The 21,275-nt window shown below is 51.6% G+C and overlaps 1 protein-coding gene across 3 annotated transcripts in view; it reads right to left on the reverse strand.

Moving 5' to 3' along the window:
- FGF12 (fibroblast growth factor 12) overlaps positions 1 to 21,275 on the reverse strand; it is a 227,647-nt gene that overhangs the window by 108,694 nt on the left and 97,678 nt on the right. The gene's annotated exons all lie outside the window — the stretch shown is intronic.

Consider the following 21,275-nt stretch of genomic DNA (forward strand, 5'->3'; position numbering starts at 1 on the left):
TCATTAAATAAAGCGCAAGAAAATAAGATCCTATAAAACACAACCGATGTTATGTAAGCGTTGTTAGGGATGCAATGACAGGAGGGTACTCAGTCAAGTGTTTATACTGTTACTATCATTCAGACAGCAGCTCAAAAGCTTATCTAATTTGCAAGCCACTCCTGCGGATCTTTGCTATCGATCGGCGCAGGCTGCAGGGCCGCCGCTTGCCACAAGCTCACCCCAGGATGGGGAGGATGCCAGCCGCGGCCCTCCTGCCCGCTGGGCTCTGCCTGCTGGACACCCTGGGGATCCAGTGTCAGCTGGGGCAGGGGCCGTTCTGCTGGACTGGCTGGGTCGGGGAGAGAAATAGCCTCAGGGATATAAACTGTGCCCTCGGAGAGCTGGCTGAGCCTCCAGCCTCACACAGCAGCCTGCCCAGAGCCCAAACCTGATTTTTCCTCCACCAACTCTCTTGCAAGTGCTGCTCCAGGGACTGTCTACAGGGGTTCTCTTTGCTGCTCTTAAAGCCACGACAGATCCATCAGCCCCTTGCAAAGCCGGGCAGTGTCACCTTCTGCATTAAGCGTTCCCCTTTATCCATACAACACACGGGTCCGCACGGGCAAAAGGAACGGGTGAGCTGCGTTCGTGGACGGCTCAGAGCAGGAGACCCGCCAGGACTGCTGTCTCCCCTCTTCACCACTACTCAGCCTAAGGAAAACTTATGCTTATGCCCATAATTTCTGCACTGAAGCGCTACGTTGCCAGCTAATGCTGTTTAGAAATGAATTGCTGCTGCATAATGTAGGGCAGAACAACAAATACACATTAGCTACATATCACAAATCAGATAATTACCGACCGAGATATTCTTACGCATGTTCAACCTCTTACACAATGTAATAGGACACTATCAAAATAGAGTTCGCATTACAATGACAGTTTTGGCTTCTAGCACTTTGGCTTTTATTGTAATAAATTCTAATTTTCTGATTTTTATCTGCTCCCTCCCCCCCCGCTTCTGGTGGCACAGGAATTATGATTATGCCAGCTCTAAAACCAGACTGGCTGATCTTAGAGCAGGCTTTCTGCCTGATTCACGAGCACAGCACTGAAGCATTTGGGACACGACCACTGCAGACCATCCTCAACGCCAAGGGCAAAGCACCACGTCAGCAGGCTCGCTTCTGCTCCCAGGTCCGCCACCGCCCCGCAGTGACCACTGGTGTTCCTCCTGCCCACGCTTCCGATCCCTCCCATCCATAAACGAGGGCGATGATAACGCTTTTGAGAGCCTTCACCACAGGAAAACTCACAACGAAACTTCCCTGGAGGTGTCCGGAAGGGCTCCCCTCGTTCTGAAAGGACCAGCACACCCCTCTGCTGACACGGCTCTGCCTCCCAGCTCAGCTCCTCTGCACCACGAGCCGTGACCCCCTTGTATTTTACTTCCCCCTGCGAGGCTGTAAGGAGAGCGCCTGGCCCCGCTGCTGCAGCACGGCCTCGCCCCCCCCAGCCACGCTCATCCCCTCGCTGCCTATTTCAGCGGATTTACAGCTCGCGGGATGTCGGTGGCACTGCTGGAAATGACAAGGTTGCCACCTTGCTCCACCAGGACTTCAGTGTTCAGCACCACGGTCCCTCGGCAAGCAGTACAAAGACGCGAGAGCTTGGCAGCCCCGAAGCGGGGAGGACGTGGGATGTGCCAAGCAAGGCTTTGTTTTGCTTAATCTTGTTTCTTTTTCCAGATTATTTAACCCTTAAAAGGTTAATTTGGTGAAAATCCAAAACTTAAAAAAAACTTCCGCTGTATTTTTTCGGAGACGGGGATTGCAAAATATCCTGGAACTTGATGTGTCTCGCAAGTGCAATTACAGGATGGTTTGGAACACCGTAGGACACCTCAGATTACAAATTCAGGTATTTTTTTCCAAAACAGTGAACAGAACTCATTTTGCCTGTAAATCCAACACCATTTTTGGTTGTGAGGGGCACCCTGGTCACCCCTGCACATCTGAGCCAAAGCTTTCCCAGCTTTGTTTCTAGCGGTCTCTAGTTTATAACAACAACCCCAGTTTTTGCTTTTTCCACAGGGAATAGTCCTGATAAGGTATTGAACGGGGATTGGAAGGGGTGCAATTCATCCGTTTTATAATGAAGCTGGACAGTCCCAGGGTGGAAGGATCCAATGACTGATATGCAACAGAGGAGGACGGCAGCCAGATATGGGGTCTGGAAAGGGACAGAACCTGCCATGCAAGGGGAACCGCCCGCACCAGTTTTGCTGCATAAACTGACCAGAAATACAAGACTCACCAACCAAGCGAGGAAAAAAACAACCCTGACTTTCCTTTACCCAAGCTACAAAGCTTCCCTTTGGGGCTGACCAGGTACCACAGACCTCCGGTGGACCAGGAGACACAAACTAGCCGCTACGGTGTCTCTGGCAGCAGCCCAGTCCCGTACCCTGCGCAGCGCCCTGCACTCTTGTGGTGGTTGCACACAGACAGCAGTTCAGCTCCACCACGCCTCAAAAGAACAGGGGGAGAAAATAGGATGAAAAGAGGCTCGTAGCTTGAGATAAGGAGCAGTTTAATTAAAGGAAAAGAAAAAAAAATAGCAAAGGCCACACAGAAGCAAAAGGAGAAAACAATTGGTCTCTGCTTCCTATCAGCAAGCGATGCTCAGCCATGTCTTGGGAAGCGGGGCCTTAACACACTCGCTAGTGGCTGCTTGGGAAAGCCAAGGGTTTCATAACGAGAGCCCTCCTTCTCCTTCCCTAGCTGTTCTTGCTGAGTGTGACAGCACACAGTGTGCAATATCCCTTTGGTAGCTTCGGGTCAGCTGCCGGCGACATCCCCTCCCCAGCTCTCACCCACCCCAGCCTGCTGGTGTGGGGGGCTAGAGCAGGTTTTATTTATGTTTTATAAATATGTTACATTTATTTATTTTATTTTTATTGCTCAGCAATAGGCAAAGCACTGGGGTGATACCAACGCTGTTTCAGCTACAGGTACAAAGCCTCAGCGCTATCTGGGCTGCTGGGGGGAAATTAACTCCATCCCAGCCAGCCCCCGTACAGCTCCTTATGCTGTAAGAGGCATAGGCAGCCCACAGTCAAACCCACGTGGGTTTAAAAAAAACGAGGATAAAATCAACACCTCCTGACATCAGTCCGGACAGGTGCACGCACCCCGTGTTCGCAGGAAGGGCTCCGCTAACAACTCCTGTTACCCCACGTCCTTTGGAAGGGTAACTCCCCTTCCCTTCCTCTAGTACCGTCGTTATTAATGTCTGCAAATGCTTTCAGAAGATACACCGATTACCAAAAAGCACTATTTTTATACTGGCACGTTTTTCTACACTTTCAGTTCTTTTTACGGCGCGGTTGGCAGTGGGCTGGGACGTGTTTTGGGCCCTTTCGCACAAAGCTGGCACCAGCTGCACCAGCTGCCGGGACGATGCCGAGCCCTGGGGCTTCCCGGGACCCAAACGTGTGAGATGGGGGGGCCGTTCCGGGGGGGATTTGCTCCGCAATTCCCAGCCGGTCAAACAAGGCTCACCGGGAGGCTCAGCCCTCCCTCCTGCGGGCACCGTTTGGGAGCAGCAGCCCCGCTTGCCGGCGGAGCGCCGCTGCCCCCCGGCGGCCGCTCGCTGCTCGGCACCGCCGCGCCTCCGCCCCCCGGCTCCGAGGCGAAAACCCTTGCAGAAATCCCCCCCCCCCCCCCGAAGCCAAATTTGCCAGACCCCTCCGCATCCGCACGTGATGGGGGGGTGAAGGTGGAAAGACAGCGAGGCAGAAAAGGAGTTTGGGGTCCTCGCGGAGGCCGGGGAGCGTGGGCCGGCACGGTGCCCTCGCTGCAGAGGAAGGGTCCTAGCATCCTGGGGGCGGGACGGGGCCAGGCCCGTAAAAAAAAGTAATTTATAACACCGGGGTGCCCGGGGACAGGAGGAAAGGCAGCGGGTACAAGCTGGGGCACGGGAGGTTCCCTCAGCACCGGGGAGCGCTGCTGCGTGGTGCAGGCTGAGCCACGGGCAGGCTGCCCGGAGAGGTCGCGGAGTCTCCGTCCCCAGACACCCGAGCGCTGCCCGTGACACCTGCTCCGGGTGGCCCTGCCTGGGGGGGGGCTCGGACCAGGTGACCCCCAGAGGTCCCTGCCACCCTCAGCCACTCGGTGACTGTGACAGTCCCCAGAGCCGGGCAGCTTTTGCCTTGCTCCCTCGTGCCTGGGCTCACCCCACTCCAGCAGCACCTCTTCTCTGGCCCCCTTCAGCTCTGCCTGCTCCGAGGACACCCGGCGCAGCGTCCCAGGCAGGAGGAATCCTCCTCCGGCTTCTCGGGGACGGAGATCCTCCGAGATCCTCCCTCCCAGCCCCTGCACGCATTGCTGCCGCAGGTGGAGCTGCAGTCACAGCTCAGGTCGCGCTGGCAGCGAGGGCAGAGCATCGCAGAGGGTTTGCCACGGGCCGGGACTTACTGTAGGGTCAGCTAGAGGGAATGCTCCTCTCAATGCCTGGGCTCAAGAGGAGTGAGGAAAATGAGGGGCCTCCACCAGCCCTCCAGGCTAGCAGAGCAGAGCAGGGCAGCTCCACACCCTGCTTCCCAGCAGCAACCACTGCAGCCCCTGTTTGCTGCGTGCGGCAGATCAGCACCTTCACCACGCCCCAAATAAACTTCCCTGACTCAAACCCTGAAACCCGGAGGTTTTTGGTTGAACAGAAACTTCAAGTAAACGATTTCAGCTCAAATTCCGAAGATACGCCCGCCCTTAAAATTGGTGACAAGAGAGAGAGATGCTCAGCGCCTGCCAAAGTGTGGGGGGGAGGCTCAGGGACTTCCCCAGGAAAGCCAGGCCCTTTCTCAGGCTAGGTTTTGTCCTGTGTCCCCACAGCGAGATGAAGGGGGGACCGGGGACCCGCTGTCCCTGTGACATCCCCTGCGACAGCCAGCAGCTCACTGCCACCTGCTGCTGGCCAGCACACGCTGCACCCCCCGAGGGCTCCCCCAGGGCTGCGAGGCGAGCCCCCAGATGCGATTACCTAGGAGAGAGCTTCTCCAGCGAGCTGGTGGCCCTCCTGCCCGCCTGCGGTCACTGCTGCTGCTGTCACAACGTCACAGCCCCGGGTCCTGCTTAGCCAGGCTTCCCCTGCCAACTACGAGCAGCTCCAGGTGCCCTGCGCTGCAGGCCAGCAAAGCGATCGGTCTCACCATCCCCAGGCTGGATATCTGCACGTGCTTTGACCAGGATATTTAGTGAATTTGCACTATTTTATAGCATCAGATTGGAAACAAAATCTCAAAGACCTGAAAGCCAGGAAAATGTTTTTCTCTGTAAGTCTGACGCCTGACTGTTCTTTTATTCAGTGCGCTTTATTCAATGGATTTTTAACAAGTTAGAAATAAAGCGTTTCTTTCTGTTGGGGTTTTGGACTCAGAGTTTACACTTTTTCTCTCCGTCCTGTTCGGCACTGTGGGACAGCCCAGCTCTGTTGTGCAGCACTAATTCAAGCTGCCCGTGCAGCCCCTGTGCTGCTCACCCCGAGCCCAAGCTGTGAGGCAGCGCTGCCAGCCGCCAAGGGCCGGGTCTGCACCTTGCACTGCGGCGCCCGCTCGCCTCCCCAGAGCTCGCTCTGCCCCAGAGTGCAGAACATTGAGCGCGCACCGCGGTCACCTCCCCTCCTGCTGCAAAGCCACCCAGCAAGGGCAGAACAGCCCCAGCAGCGTGCAGCAGCACCCGGCCACGTCCCCGCGAGCATTGCCCGGCAAAGGGAGACACCAATTTTCAAGCAAGCCCCAAGCAGCCAAGTCAGAAGCACATCAGAGCTTTGGAGTGGGCATCATTAATCACCATGGCCACGTTTTACAGCTGATCACAGAGACCATAAGGGTTTCAGTGCTTTTCTCTGCCCCACGAGGGGTACGAAAGCTTCTTGCATGCTCCTCCCCTCCTGCCTGGTCCCGGGCACTGCAGCCCAGGGCTCGCTCAGAGGCAGGAGGCACCTGAAATAGTCTGGACCTGCGGTTGCCTCACACACAAAATTTACAGCGGGGAGACAGTTTCTGCTCCTTCACCACCCATTTTTACCACAGTCATCCTACACAAACAGCGAAGCTTAGCTTAAGACCCCCGCTGCCAGAATACACACCCAGCGAAATCTGGCGAGCGCCCCTGGGCACATCACCCAGCAGCAGAGGACACCAGGCAGCACTGCCCCATCAGTCCTGGGTATTACAACCCGCAGGGCAGTGCAGACGCACAGATTACAAAGGAAAACATTAGCTAACTAGCTTGGCCTTTGCTGCATTGCTTGTTCATTTGTCTGCGAGCTGTGCAAGTCCCCGCTCGCTCTGTTATTCAGCACTATTTGTTTATGTTGCCTCCAGCGGTTCTTGCTCTGCCAGTCATGCAAGCCGGACGTTTGTAATTTGTCCTGTAAAATAGGAAATTAACGTAGGAAAAAGGCTGCGTACAGCTTTCCACCACCGCATTAATATCCAGCGCTATATTCCATTTTAATGGAATAAAGATCAGTTTGTGCTGCACCGGCTAGTTGCTTGCTTGGGAAAAGGAAATTTCCACAGACTTGGTCCCACATCCTGACTGCAGCAACAACTGAGATCAGATCACGGGGGCAAAGCTTCTGAGTTTCTTCTCTGGAAACAGGTTTACTCAATATTTATTCTCGAGGAGATCTCCAAAATTTGCAGAAAACAAACAGAAAAGAGACACAAATGCAGATATTCCTGCCTGACTGCCCATTTCTCTCCACAGTCTCTGCTGGACATCGCTTTAGCTCGCCACGGAACAAGTACTGCAGAGCCACAGCCGAAATGAACTTACGCTGGAAAAAGCTGGGACTTCACTGCCAGCTGCTCTCCGACTAGCACATACATCACAAAGGGACGACGGAGCAGTCCCTCGCATCTCTGGCCTATTTAAATAAATCTTTGAGGTTACCTTGCCCAGTAAAATCACCCTCAGAGAGCCCATTATCTCTAACGCACCACCGCTTTCTCTCCCAGGTGCTGTGTGCCGTCCCAGCACAGCCTGTTTGTACACCGAGGCGTTTCCTGCCCTGGGACGTGCCCTTTGCAGTGCCATTGATCACAGCAAGTAACAAGTACGGGCAGGATGCTGCAAGGCCTCAGCGGGCCGGTGCTCCTTGCGATTTTTCCAGCAGATTTTGTTTTGAGCGTTAACTTTATTGGGAATAAAACAGCCTGAGAACACCGTGCTGCACCTCGTTAGCTTTTACGCCAGAGGAAGTCGTTAGGGGCTCTATGGGACAGTTCCATTTTATAGGGTTCTTCTGGCTTTCCTGGTGCTCAGCAATGCCTGTTACACTGATATGACCAGAAGGCAGCGTAGCCCCTTGTGCTCTAGCAGGACTCTGGCTCAGGCTCCGACCCAGTGCGGTGCTGGCACGGAGCAAGCCCGGGTCTCACCTCCCTGGCTGCCTCCCCGTGGTCCCACAGGCACCTTCTGGCAGCCCCCGAAAAGCCAAAATGACTCGTCGTGAGTAATTAATTATCATTACCCTGGAACATTGTTAATGAATGAAAAGGCTGGCTGGAAACCTGCTGGGCACAGGAGCACGGCTCCAAGAGCAGGGCACAGAGGTGCACTTCTGCAGGCGTTTCCCAAGCTCCTCGGTGGGAGGTGCTGGGTTGAAATCCCCCTCTCGTTAACTACACTTGGGACGCAGATGTCTGCAAACGCTGCAGGAAAAATGTTCATTTTCACTAAAGATGTCACGTGCATCGCAAACCGGGCTCAGAAGCGCTTTCGTTTTCCTCTCCGCGTGGAAAAGGCCTTCCTGTGCTGGGTCCAAAGAGAGGAGTGCAGAGAAGTGAAGCAGGCTGGGCTTGGCGGACACGTTAAGGGACTTCTAAGCAGGGCTATTTGGAGCTCCCAGAGCCACGTGCCCATTTTCAGGCTGTCCCCCAAGGGAGGGGGCTCTCAGCCACCCACCAGCTGTGATCACTGCGCCGGTTCTGCCGCTGAGGGTTAATCCGTCCCTGCCACCCTGTCACCAACATGCTGCAGAGCGCGTGGCGCTTTTATCCCTGCCAGGGCTGCTGCTGCTCTGGGGATTTGGCTGCTGACGGAGGGAGGAAGGTTTGGGAAGGCTGAGGAGCAGTTCCTGTCCCTACAGCATAAGAACTGACTTGTTTGAGCACCAAAACGTGCTCCTAGGAGCCCAACTTCACCTTCCTGGCATTTGGCTCTGCAGGTGAGGGCAGCAGCCCCCTCCCCAGCCCCAGGCTGTAGGGGCAGAGGACAACCCCCTGCAGCTCCCCAGCTCAGCAGCCACGGGGTGGCATCCAGGGGATGCTGTGCCTCCTCATTGCACCTGGTGAAGGGAAGGCCCTGGGCATAATTAACTTAATGAAGCTGTCAGCTCTGCGCACTAACAGGGCCTGATGCACGGCCTTTGAAGCGCAGCTGCACAAACACAGCCACCAGCACTCGCAGACCTCTTAGAGAGCACAAACACCCAGCAGAGCAGCACCTGCCTGAAACGAGCCCGGATACCCACGCTGCAGGGCAGGCGGGGAGCTTGCCCCTTAGTTAAACGTAAGCTCCTGGAGAGCATCTGGGCAGCGAGCGGCACCGGTGCTTCCCTGCTTCCGCAGCAAGCAGCTCCCCCTGCCAGCAGCTGCCGGGTGCCAGTGGCGGTGACATTCACAGCGATGCCCACACGAGGCCGGTGCGGTGCCAGCAGGCGCAGCAGAGAGCAACTGGAAGGTGGGCTTATTTTTCCTGGCCTTTAGAAAGGACCGGTAACGTGCAGGCGATGGAAAATTAAGAAGGTAGGAAGAGCGGTGAGCGCTTTGGAAAGCAGACAGCAAAGTCCTGCATCCTTTGGACTCATGTTCCAGCTGTGGCAGGCACACCTCCAGTTAAGGCTGGCGAGCACCGAGCACAAGCAGCCCTGTAACACACAGCACCAAACGTTTCAAAGCCGTGGCTGCTCCTGCCCTGATCACACCCAGGTTGCAGCTGGGAGGAGCGCAGCAGCAGCTGCAGGAGCTCGGGGCGAGCCGTGGGCAGGCGGTCGATCGGGCGGCCTCGTGGCACGATTCCCTGCTCCGCTATGGAAATGTACCAGGACACGCTGGGGATCGGCCCCGCACTGACAGGGCACTCTTCCAAGGTGGCTCGATGGGCTCCTGCTCCCCGACCCTCGGGAATTCGCAGTGGATTACCCCCCATCAGCATCTCTGCTCCCCAAATGTCATTTATTTCACTCCACTCATTACGCAGCTTTTTGCACGGTGCCACAAAAAGCAGAAACAGCACGGAGTTCAAGTGCTTCATTGAGATAAGCATGCAAAGCACTTTAACAGGTATCACAAATTACATAAAAATGCTCTTTCCAGTTCCCCATTGTGCTTCACTCTATGAATATTACAGCACAGACAAAAACATCATCATGAGGCGTTACTCACAACGTGGAACAACTTTTCCCCCAACAAAAAGAGAGACCAAAACAAGGCTTTTATTTTTTCTTCACTGGGCAAGCTATGTTCTTGTGGGAAAAAGTAAAAGCCCAAATCCAAATGTCTTTTTCTAGCAGCTTTCCCCTCCGCTTCCTTCCCTAGGGCAGCAGTTTCCAGAGAACTTTTTGACTCTGGGAGCAAAGCCAGAAGGCAGCCCCCATGCCCTGCAGACTGACGGCCTCAAATTACTTAGTGGATTATTTCCTTATGATTAAAGGATTCTGGCTCGTGTTCAGAGATGTTACAGCCCTTCCCCTGTGGGGTCCCTCTTTACTCAGCTCCATCAGCATTCGATGTCAGTGTAAATGCTTGGAGAAGGAGGGACGAGCCCCGGGTCTGGGTTCAGCTCGGTGTATTCCTGGGAAAAGCTGCCGGGAGCTGCTGGGTTTGGGGCCAGGGTGGGCACAAGGAGGAGGAGAAGCAGGAAGACTTTGGTTTTGCCTCTTGCTGCCTCTGGTTCCTGAATTATATGAGTGCATATAACAAATAGTTGATTCCAGTAAAGTCCTCGGGGTCCTGCAGGTAGAAGCAAGGGCAAAACCATATATCTGTACATCTGCTGCCTCTTTTCTTAACGCAGCACCTGTTCTGTACAAATACTGCCACAGCTATGGCTGCTCTAGATGTATACAACAAAACAGCGTTTACGTAATTCTAAATAATTCTGAATTCTTAATTCTAAACCAAAATCAAACAACACGGCATATGTACCCAGCTTACTGCAAGGACTTTTAAGTCCCCCTCACAAAGCCTGGCAGGGACAGGGCAGCGTTGCTCTGGTGGCAGACCCTGTCACCCTGTCACAGCCCAGAGAATTTCCTTGCTCGGCACAAGGATGGGAGGAAGAGGGGATTGTGCTCCAGAGAGCCTGTCTAGCTGGCTGCCTCTCCTCCTGCCCTAATGGGATGGGATTCATAGCACTGCCTGCCCCGAGCTTAAAAATAACTCAATTGAAACTGGTTAGGAAGATTTATGCCTTTCAGCAAGCACCTTGCTTCCAGCCTGCACAGCAGCGATGTCCTGACACAGCACAGAAATATCTCTGTAATAGGAACAGGAGGTCAGCACCACGTTCACAAGGGCCATCCCAAACCCGACCAGGCGTCCTTGCTCCACTATGTGCCTTGAACGCCCGGCTGGCCAGAGGGCTCCTAGCTGCCAGGTTGGCCAGGTTCACTCCTCTCTTTCTCTCCTGTGGGTCCAGCCTGCCTGCCTGTGCGTCAGCAGGCCACCAGCAGCACGTGGGCAGCCCTACGGGAAGCCAAACGAGTCTTGTGCACGTTTGGCTAAAGCAAATCCCCCAGAAGGCTGGATGAGTCTGTCTGCGGGGACAAGCCAGAAAGTGCCTGCTCCAAGACCTCTCCCTGCTGCTCCTCTGCTTTCTGTGCCATCTCTCCTTGCTGCACGAACTTGCAGTGCCAGGACTGAGTGGAGTCCCCCTGCTCAGGAGATGCCCCAGGACTGTGGAAGCTCGTCAGCCCTCCCATGCCTTGGGCTCTGCCACCTCCTGCCAAGGCCTGGTGGCACTGCACAAGCGCTGCCCGGTGGGTGAAGCAAGGGGCTGAGAGTCTCAGCACTTGCTGCGATCCCCTGCACACCCCCTGGTGCTTTGCTCTCCTGCACAGCTGGCAGAACACTGACCCCCTCAGCAGGGCCTGTCTGCCAAAAACCCTTTGTTGCAGGCTGATATCAAGGGCAGGATATTTATCCTACCTATCAGGAATGGATAAATGAAGACAAAACCTCCACAGCCCATTGGTATGTGTGGGTCAGGGTCTTGCTGAGATAACTACATGGCAAGGGCAAGTGCAGAGGCAGGTAAGTGGCCTCGGTTTGCTTAATCCTGGGGTCCAATGAAGTTACCCATGAAAGCCTTGTACCCATTGTATCTGCCCTTCCAGTGGGCAGACACAGCTCCTTTTAAGATTCAGGCTGCGTGCTGGCGAGCACTCAGAGTGCGAGAGGACTTGCATTTGCAATGCGAAATGAAAATGCCTGAGTCACCATTTTATCAGGTGCCGAATAAGAACAAGTTTATTTTTTCATATGTATAATTATGTTTGGAAGGGGCTGGAGCAGCTCTCAGAACGAGGAGGGGAGGTGCTCGAGGGAGCTGTGCTGATGGAGAGGCCGGGGCGTGGGAAGAGCGCTGCTGGGGCCAGCAGAAATGGATGCTCCCCGGCAAAATGTGCTCTGCCTGATTCTTTCCAATGTTTTTCCTCATAGCACAATAAACGTGTGTGCTTTGGGATGGATCAGAAGGACTGGGCAGGAAGAAAACAAAGGTTTTTGTTTGGCTCAGAGGACTCTTTGGCAGTGGTAACACATTTCTGTAATTAAATCAGTCCCAACCTAGGCCAGGAATGAGCAAGGAGCAGCAAGAAGCAGCTGTCCCACTCGAAGCACGTTAACATCCCAGCATTTCCTAGCTAGCGAAGTGGCCAGGACTGGCACGTCTAACACCTCATCCACAGAGATGGTTTCTTCTCAAAAAGGAGAGAGAGTGTGGAGGAGAAGAAAAGAAGGAATCACACTGCTGGTATAATTCCTGACATATGGCTTTATCTGGGTGTTTGCCTTCAGCGCTTCAGTGCCTGCCACATAGCACGGCCCCTCCATCAGGCAGCTGTCGATATGGGAAAATTAAGTTTACCCTTAATGAAAGGCCACAGCCAATAAGCAATCAGGCGGCGTGCTCTCCACCCCGGGATTAATGAGCCAGGGGATGTTTGTCTCCTTCAGCGCTGCCAACCGTGGCTCTCCCACCTCTGCACCTAGAGCTCTGAGTCACATCCCACAAGAGGAGAGGCACCGAGCCTTTAGCAGGGACTTCCCTGTATCTCCGGATGGAGAACATTTCAGGAGCAATGAATGCAATGTGAATGTCACCAGGAGGGGTGTGTATCCCACTGCCTCCATCCCAGTTAAGCGTGGGCAGCTGCCGCTGGGGGCCATATGACCCGTTCCTCTGCCTCCCACTGCACCTTTCCTGCCCCTTCCCCTCCTGACAGCAGCAGCACTTGTGTGGCCCCATAACGACTCAACTAGAATTACTGATTTGACTGAAAATTAGCCTTAAAGATAATTAAAAAAGAAAAAACGTTAGTTTCCTGCTCTGGCTTCTCACCCAGATGTAGAAGAGGGAGGGAACAAGAGTACATGCACACAGATCACAGATGTCGGAAGCACTGAGGAATTGCAGCCCCGGTACCGTGACCCCATGAGAACAACCTCCAGGTCCATCCAAAGACTGAACATGACCCACAAATCCCTAACCTAAAGCAGGTTTCTCAGCCTCTCTGAAGAGAACGCTCAGGAGGTTCTTCCATCTTTCCTTTTCAATTTATCACATTTCAGACAAAACAAAAATGCCACCTTGACACCAGTAAATGTCCCCCGCATGCACAGATCTCCTCAGGAGGGAGCAAGAGATTTGACAGATGAGTGTCGTAATCCTTTATGCGTGCCTGGAGAGTGCTTAAATATTACTCTGGCCATTTGAGAATCCATAGACTCCAGCGGGATCTGAGTCTCTGAACTGCAAGATCACCCCCTTAGATGAAAGAACCTCTCCTACATCGCGCCAAGTGGACTTGAGAAGGAAGCAGAAGGGAATAATCAGCTCCAGGCTTTCAACAAACGTCTGAAAGTTGAGAGGTAAGAGATGAACAGAGATCAATAAACATATTACCACGTTAAACTTCCACGGGTAATATTTAGACATCACAGAAGCTGGTGCCTTAAGAAGGAGACAGAGAAAACAGAGCAGAAAAAGAGAGAAATCTCCAAAACTGCTCTCAGATGGCCACTTCCAGTGGCAATCATGCTAATTGCACACACGAATTAGGCAAACAATTAGGAATGCATTTTTCAAAATCAAGCCTCATTTGTCTTACTTTTGCAAGAGTTTCCAATCAACAGTTCTTAATTTCAAATACAGAACAGTTTAGTCATCAAAAAGCAAGAGGACGAAGACTACAGGGAACACGACACGAAAACAATCTCTTCCCCATCTTCCCCACGCTTCTGTAACCAATTCCTTCTGAACATTTCACAGAACGTTTTCTATTGACACAAGCCATAAAACGACTTGGGTTTAATGAACTCCTCTCATCTTAAAAAATCAGAGATAAAAATGTAAATGCACGAAAGAATGTCTCAAGTAACTTTGAAGGGGCTGTTACCCAAGTACAAACACGACTATCTACCATCTGACATCCTGACTGCTACTAACATTCTTTATGGAAATTTAAATTATTGTTCAGAAGTGTAATTTGCCCTTTCATCTTTAAAATCACATGTTGTAATTCACCTAGCTGGAGCAAGGAAAACACAGTCAGCTTCCCTTCTCTGAATAAGCACAGTTTTAGCAAATCACTTAAGCATGGGCTTAAAATGAACTAGCTGATTGAGGTCACAGCCCACTTCGCCCGTGCACTAGCACACTGCTGCAGGTGATGCAGAGCCGATAAGCAAGCCTCAACCCAAACCCTCTTTTCTATGAAATCTACCTCCTGAAACACTGCCATTAATATTTAGTGCCATGAATGTCTCTGCCTTCGCGCAGAAAATATAACTGAGCACTTTAAAATGAGTGCTGTTGTGGATTCAGCGTCAGACACCTTCCCTGAGCAAGGCTTTTTTGGAGAGGCGGAAGGGCAAGGCGGTGTGTACCCACACACCCACCACTGCACGACCCCGGCTGCTCGCCGGCCACCTTCTAACCCTGGTCACGCTTAACCCTTGGAAAGCAACGGCCTGCATCTGTTCCTCCGAACCTCCCTGGTAAGCTGCATTCCTACTGAGCCTTAAATACTTTTCTGCGAGAAATGTATAATGCATGGGCTTTTAACGGGAGCTTAGTGAATGGCTGGCGTCTCAAACGAGTTTCCAAGCATGAATGAGGAATCGCATCCGTACTCTAAAATTCTCACAGTGTGTTTTCTGCTAAATACTTAAAATCCAAACCCATTTCCCCAGTTCCAGTGTCCAGACTTGGAGTAATATCAAACCACTTTGAAATCTAGAGTTCTGCAGTGGCCCGAGCTGGTCCCACAACCGCCTCACAAAGGGTGTTACTGTCTGTGCTGTACAGACGGGACAGACAGAAGGAGGGGCGCTGCCACCCGGGGTGGTTACACGCGGACACCCACAGCCTAAACGTCAGGCTGAGCACATCTCCCTGCCTTCCCCAGCACTCCGTGGACATCTCACTGATATGATCAGAGGGCTTTAAGCTTCAGCTCGTCTCACCATGCAGGAGATGCGTGCTGCAGGAGCTTGGCTGTGCCCAGACACTCTGGTTGCTCAGCCTGGCTGTGGGGGAAGCCCAGGTCGAGATGGGCTGCAGAGATCTGCACCAGGAAGGGCAGGAGGGGCAGCAGCTCCCCGCTGTCTCCCATCAGCTGCTCCTCTGGGCCACGGCAGCCCACCCTCACCACAGCTCGCCAGAGAGAAGCACAAGAGGAGGTTTCAGTTCATTTTTCCCCTTTACCTCTGCAATGCTCAAGCTATGGTTTGTGCAAGTTGCTGTGCTCCTTCCGTTGCAACAAAGACTTACCAGAACTGGGAATGGTTTAAAGAAAGGTAGCAAAGACACTTCAGACTGCAAGACGGACGGCTCAGGAGGGATATGTCTCAGGTGCATGAAATCACAAGTGCCGGGAGAAGAGGACAGGACCAGTTTTGCACCAGCTCACTCAGTACCTGGTCTCAGGGAGGCGTCGAACCAAGCCAGCAGGAACCATGTGCAAAATGAGGGAAGGGAGAGACGTCTTTGTGCATCAGGTAGCGGAGCTGGGGAAACCCTTTCCACAGGACACTAGGATGTTAAAGATGTATGTGAACTCAAGGGGAGCCTGGTCAAGCGCATGGAAGAGAAATCCACTGACAATCTCGAAATACACTGAACCATGACTGGCTCAGAAAACTTCCTAAGCTGAAAATAGCAGCTGGGAGAACATTTGGGGAACATGCCCTATTGCTGTTTTCTCACTTTTTTTTCTATCTGTTTAATGTGGATGGAGAAAGAATACTACTGGGAGAGATGGACACTTCATTCTGGCCCATTTTAATTGCTCTCATGTTTTTCTGTTAATTGATGCTGACTCCATATAGGTTTTTTGCTGGCTTTTTTCAAATGGGCTTCTTTTTTTTTGCCAAATAATGCTTTCCAGCATATATCAAACCCAGTGACGATCTGGTTCTATAACACAGCAGTGCTGTGGATAAAGCAAAGCCGAAACAGGGAGTAGGGCATGCTTGCTCCTGGTCTCAAGGCTTAAAGAGAGATTACAGAAGTGCTACAACAGAAGACCGTCCCTTGGCAGTGAGTGGTGCAACGTGCTTATTCAGTAGCAAGCACATCCTTCCAGTGTTTAAACGCAGTGATGTTTTACCAGCCAAGTGAACATTCCCATAAATAATAGAGGCGCACTACCTTTCTCTCCTCCCCAGCTCTGTGCTGGTTTCCCCCTCCACAGCCTGGGAGCATAGAAGCAGCGAAGGCTGGTGGCTGAAATTTGCACCAGGTTGAAATTGGCACCAGATGTGGAGCTCACCCGAGTGAGTAGGGGGCCAGGAGAGAAACAGAGGAGGCACCTCCAGGTGAAAGGGGGTTGTACACAGCCTTCCCTCTTCTGGATGGGAGGCAGACACGCACCTGCCTTTCCAGCATGCTCTGGGCTCAGCATTTCTCTCTCTGGACTTCTATCATCAAAACCATGTTTCCTGGCCTTCTCCAGGAGGCTGGAGGATCCCTCCCTGGGGGCTTGCCAGCCAGTGTGCTAGACAGGGAAGTGTCGACCCAAAGGACATGGGCTGTGTGTACAGAGAAGGGAGGCTCTCAGCATCCAGGAATGCCCAACAGGAGTGAAATTAATTCACAGAAGTGTTTCACCAGAAAAGGACGTGCTCCCACTTAACTGTACTTTTTATTCACGCTTGACATGTCATCTGAAGAAATCCCATTGTTCTAACTCACCTTTCCTAACATCAACCAAAGGGGGAAAAAAAAAGAAAAAAAGAAGAAACCACCAACAAGCCAACCCTGAAAAATAAACAAGTCATGTCACCTCTTGGGTGAGGTGCTGTGAATGAGCTGCAGGGCAGTAACAGATCTCCCCAGAGACGTTGCAAGATGTGTGTCAGCCATTTACCAGGCCAGGCGGAGGCAGGGAAGGAGCATTTCCCTTGCTGAGCAGCCTGCAAGCAGCTGAGAGACATGAATCCTGTCCCCAGAACTGCCTCTCCAGGTTAAGGGTAAGAACAGGAAAGGATTCATCACACAAACTCCAGCAATTCTGAAGCAGAGGAAAAAGCACACCGAGTTTCTGTCTTATCCATAAAAGATAAACCCCAGTCATCCGAGAGGAACGCCGGAGCCCAGCAGCAGGAAGTCGAGCCATGCCTGAATATTTAGATACAAATTTGTCTGATCAGCCAACCAAATATTCACAAAGATTATACCCTGCTTACACAGAACAAAAATGCCAGGGGAAATCAGCCTTTCAAAAGCAGCGCGTAAGAGTGCCTCCAGCCCTAGCACCACACCGACTGCGATGCTGGGGAGCTGCCTCTAAACTTAGGAAGCAGGTAAGGAAGCACGGTGCGCTGGGACATGGGGGGCTGTCCCCAAAACGTCAGGGTCTGCACATGAATTTCACCGCTGCAATTCTGCATAGAGCCAGGCACACTTAAAACACGCTCTGGCTGCTGCTGGATTTTGCTTCTGAAGGATGATGGCCTGCAAGCCCCTGTGAGAGACCAGAGAGTCAGGGCTGCCCACACAGAAAGGAAAAGCTGCTGTCTCCGCCAGCAAAAAACCACCATGGGAGAAGGTAAGCAATGGCAACAGTAAGTCACAGGAATTCAGACAAACACTAACAGCACGTTGGCTGTCTGGTCCCATCGGGCTACCAGTGATTGTTCGGTTTGGTTTGGTTTTCATTTCACATTTCAACAAAAGAGGAAATGCATAACTTGAGAAGGAATTTGCAACGGAGAGGACTTGGCAGCTCCTTTCCAGCAGTCATTTCTAGATATACCAACACTGAGATGCTTGAGCATCATCACCGGGGGAGTATCAGACACTTCTGGTCCTTCTGCTTTTCCAGTTCAAAAGCTCTGTTTAAGCACGGCCAGCTCCACCCCATGCCCCATAGGGAAGGCTGCTGTAGCCTGTCCCTCCCTTCTTGCACACCTGGGGTCCCCCCAGCACACTCCCCCATCCTGAAACTTCCCTAGACTAAGGCAGAACATTGGGCACTTCTACTCACAAAGACAGCACAACATTTTCAGTCAGATTTTCTACAGCCAGTTTCATTAAGAGCCCCCCCCTTCTCCATCCCTCTCCCTTGGCGAGAGGGTCCCTCATTCTACCCCCATGTTCGTGTTTCCCTCCCACACTGCCCATGTCTTCCCCACCCAGTGTGCATCCAAATTTTGCGTTCAAAACACTTTTCTATGTTTTCGTATGCCCACACAGACCCATTTTCCTGCTCCTGGACGCTTCCTTTGTATCCTGCCCGGGTGTCCCAGGCACAATTGCCTGGTCCCCGGCACGCCACAGAAGCCTGTTTGAGAAGACAGTGTGGAAGACAGGCTAAAAATTGGGACCAAAGTGATTGGATTTGTCATCAAAACAGCAAGGGGCAGGGGATTTTCTTGTTCTTTCAAGCCCTCGTCCTGTTTCCAGGAGCACCAGCAATCTCAGCAAGAGGGGACCAGGCCTGCCACCTGGGGATACAGCCTCAGGTCAGACTCCTGACCTGGAACAAACGGGATGCCCCAGCTGCTCCCATGCACTGCTGTCGCTTAAGAAAAAGACTTGCTGGGGAAGTACCGGGGCACATACAAGAACAGAGGGCAGTAACCGTCCATCTCAGCTCTGACGGAGCCAAGCTGCCTCGCCTCGCCGTGCTTGCTGCTGCCCGCCCGTCCCCTCGGTGCACGAGGCAACGCAACGAGGATGGAGCAGCGCGATCGCGGTGCCACGCACGAGTGAGTTTTCAAGTGACCAAACGGCTGTGAACGCACATTAAAGCGGGAAGAGGACACTAATAAGGAAACAATTAATTATTGCATGGGTTGCAGAATGGAATTTTTCCCTCTTATCTGAAACAAACAAAGCTTTGAGGGAATAAATACAACTCCAGAGATAATCCCCAGCTTGGATCCTGGAAGCATTCAGTGCCGAATGTGGAAAACAAAACAATGCTAATGACTCACGCTGGGCCTGTGGGTGGCTCATCACTAAATTAGCAGCAGCTTCCATGCTCCCAGCTGAGCCTGGCGTTGCTGGCTTGCTGTCACAGATCTCCAGGACCGCAATTGAGCACATGCAAATGGGCCCGGCAGCCAATCGCAGCCACAATACTCGAAAGGCACAAACATGCCATTTAGAAAAATGCTTCGCCGTACAAAACATGATTACCTCCTTCCATGCCATTTCAGGCTAAGGGAAGAAACGCTATTTTTATTATTAAATGTTACACATCTCTTTTCCTCCGAGGGGCAGAATCTATTTAGAGGCCTTTTAAGCAAACATCTCTTCATACAATTGAAAGCCCTGTGTACTACCATCTCATAAGCAATCTCATTTCGCTCCCAAAGCCTGCTGAACTGTTGATGATATCTCTACCACCTGGCTTTAAACATCTACGACGAGCAGCAGTTCGACCAGTAAAAAAGGAATAGTTTCCTTCTGGTAAGCAACAGAAAGGGCTGTGCGAAGAGAAGTGAACTGATTTGGGAACAAAATTAAGTAAACGAGCAGCAGGTCGTTCTCACAAACAAAGCCATGGGATTTCAGTTTCTTTAAGGAACAGGGCTTTGCAAACTGTTCGTGAATACCTCCAAAATGGCCAGCAAAAAAAAAAAACAGAAAATAAGCCTACCACCAGTAATGTCAAATTAGTTGGATAAACAGGAAGAATTTTAGGGGTGATGCCTGTTAGAAAAGGTTGAAAGCCACTCATCTAAAGCAATGACTCTGCTAAGCACATGATCACCTTAAAAATGGGATTAGGTGCATGCGTAGAGTTAAAAGTGCACTTAAACAGTTCGCTGAACTGAGACCCAGGTCCGGAAAAACTCCTTGGTCTTGGAGTGGACGTGACCTCATGATCTTCACACAGCTCTTATGTTGAAAGCTTCTGCTCTGAAAGTCAGCCGCTTTAAGCATCTGCTTATGAACGTGGATTATTTTGTTACTTTCACATTGGAAAAACAGTAACACAGAAGACAGAACTTTGTGTATGCAGTTATTCAGGAAAACCAATGGAAAAGTAGGAAAAATCCTTCACAAAATTCTTGGTTAACATTTCCCACATGGACTTAAAGTTTACAGCGTGTTACAATTGCCCGTAGTGTTTAAACTCTACCCTTGGTTTAGCTTGGGAGGTGGAGAGAGTGAAACTTCCCTCCTTTGCAGAACCCTGTAAAACTCCCGATGACAAGTGCCACAAACCAGCCAACCTCTGCTTCAGATTGCCTCTCATCCTGATTCCAGCTGCTTAAGAAAATTCAGATGAAGCTTACTTTGCCTGCAGCTGTTCGTTCACCAGAAGAAAAGCATTTCACGAATATTCAGTATCAGTGGTGCTCTGGTAGGACCCAGAGAAGTTTCAGACCCAGAAGACCCGCTGAAGACCTGCCAGTTCCAGGCTCCCAGCTCTGGAGCCCAGCCACCTGGCTGCCAGCCACGCACCTCACACCCAGGAAGCCTCCAGCCCCCCATTTGAAGATTTCTGAAAAATTTTATCGCAAAGTGAACCATAAAGCCCTGCATGAAATTGAAGACTTTCCTTCACATAGCTACACTTACCTGGCTGTGAACACTTAGAAAAAGTTATACGTATAATCTTTAAAATCATTGTAAATCTCCGAACTTCTGCATGATAGAAGCCAAGCTATTTCACCAAATAAGAACTCTATCAAAGCCATCACTTCTAGCTCAGACAGGCCAGAGGTACCCCAGCACCACAGCTTCCAGGAGAGATACTCAGCATATGTCTACACGGGAAGGTTACTTCAGAATAAAGGAAAGCGGGGATTTAAAATGCTATAGCTATTCTTGAATAATACCCTAGAGGAGTGCTCCTATTACAAAATAAAAAAGAATTTTCATAGTTTTGCTTAATTCATCTCCCAGATGAATTAAACTAAATCAGACAAAGGTATTATTTCAGCTAGCGTATGAGTGTCAACAACAGGAATTACCCTGCAACAGCACATGCACTTAATTTCCACTGGTCAGTACACATTAGTTTCCCAAAGACACACAATGGGATGGGGGAGCCTGAGCAGAATGCACGCAGGGACGCTGACACACTTTGAACAGCGGCAGGTAAGGGAGCTGGCGCAGGAATGAAACGATGCCGATAACCCCCAGTGCAACGGCATCGCTTCTCAGCCCCGTGACCAGCTCCTGCCTCCAGCTCACTATTACTTCCACTAACGAAGCTGAGGGCACAGTGTATGTCCTACACCTAACTTGCTGTCTACCTGAATAAACAGCAGTGGGAAAAATTTCCAGAACTGGCGTACATAAGTGTACACAAATGCACAGATCACTGCACAAGCCAAGCAAGGAATGCCAAGCAAAACAAGGCACATCGGTTTTGCTTGTAAGCCAAACGTTAATCTTGAATATGCAATTTTACATCTTATGTGTGTGAGTCCATTTGCACCTGCAAGTGCAGGCACATTATGGCAGTGCCCCAAATAGTCTCAGGACAAATGCAGAGATGTGTACGGAGAGTAACAGACAGGCTAATAGCAGAGCCAC

This window comes from Anser brachyrhynchus, assembly GCF_964034855.1.
Source record: "Anser brachyrhynchus genome assembly, chromosome: 9".
In the NCBI taxonomy this organism is placed as follows: domain Eukaryota; kingdom Metazoa; phylum Chordata; class Aves; order Anseriformes; family Anatidae; genus Anser; species Anser brachyrhynchus.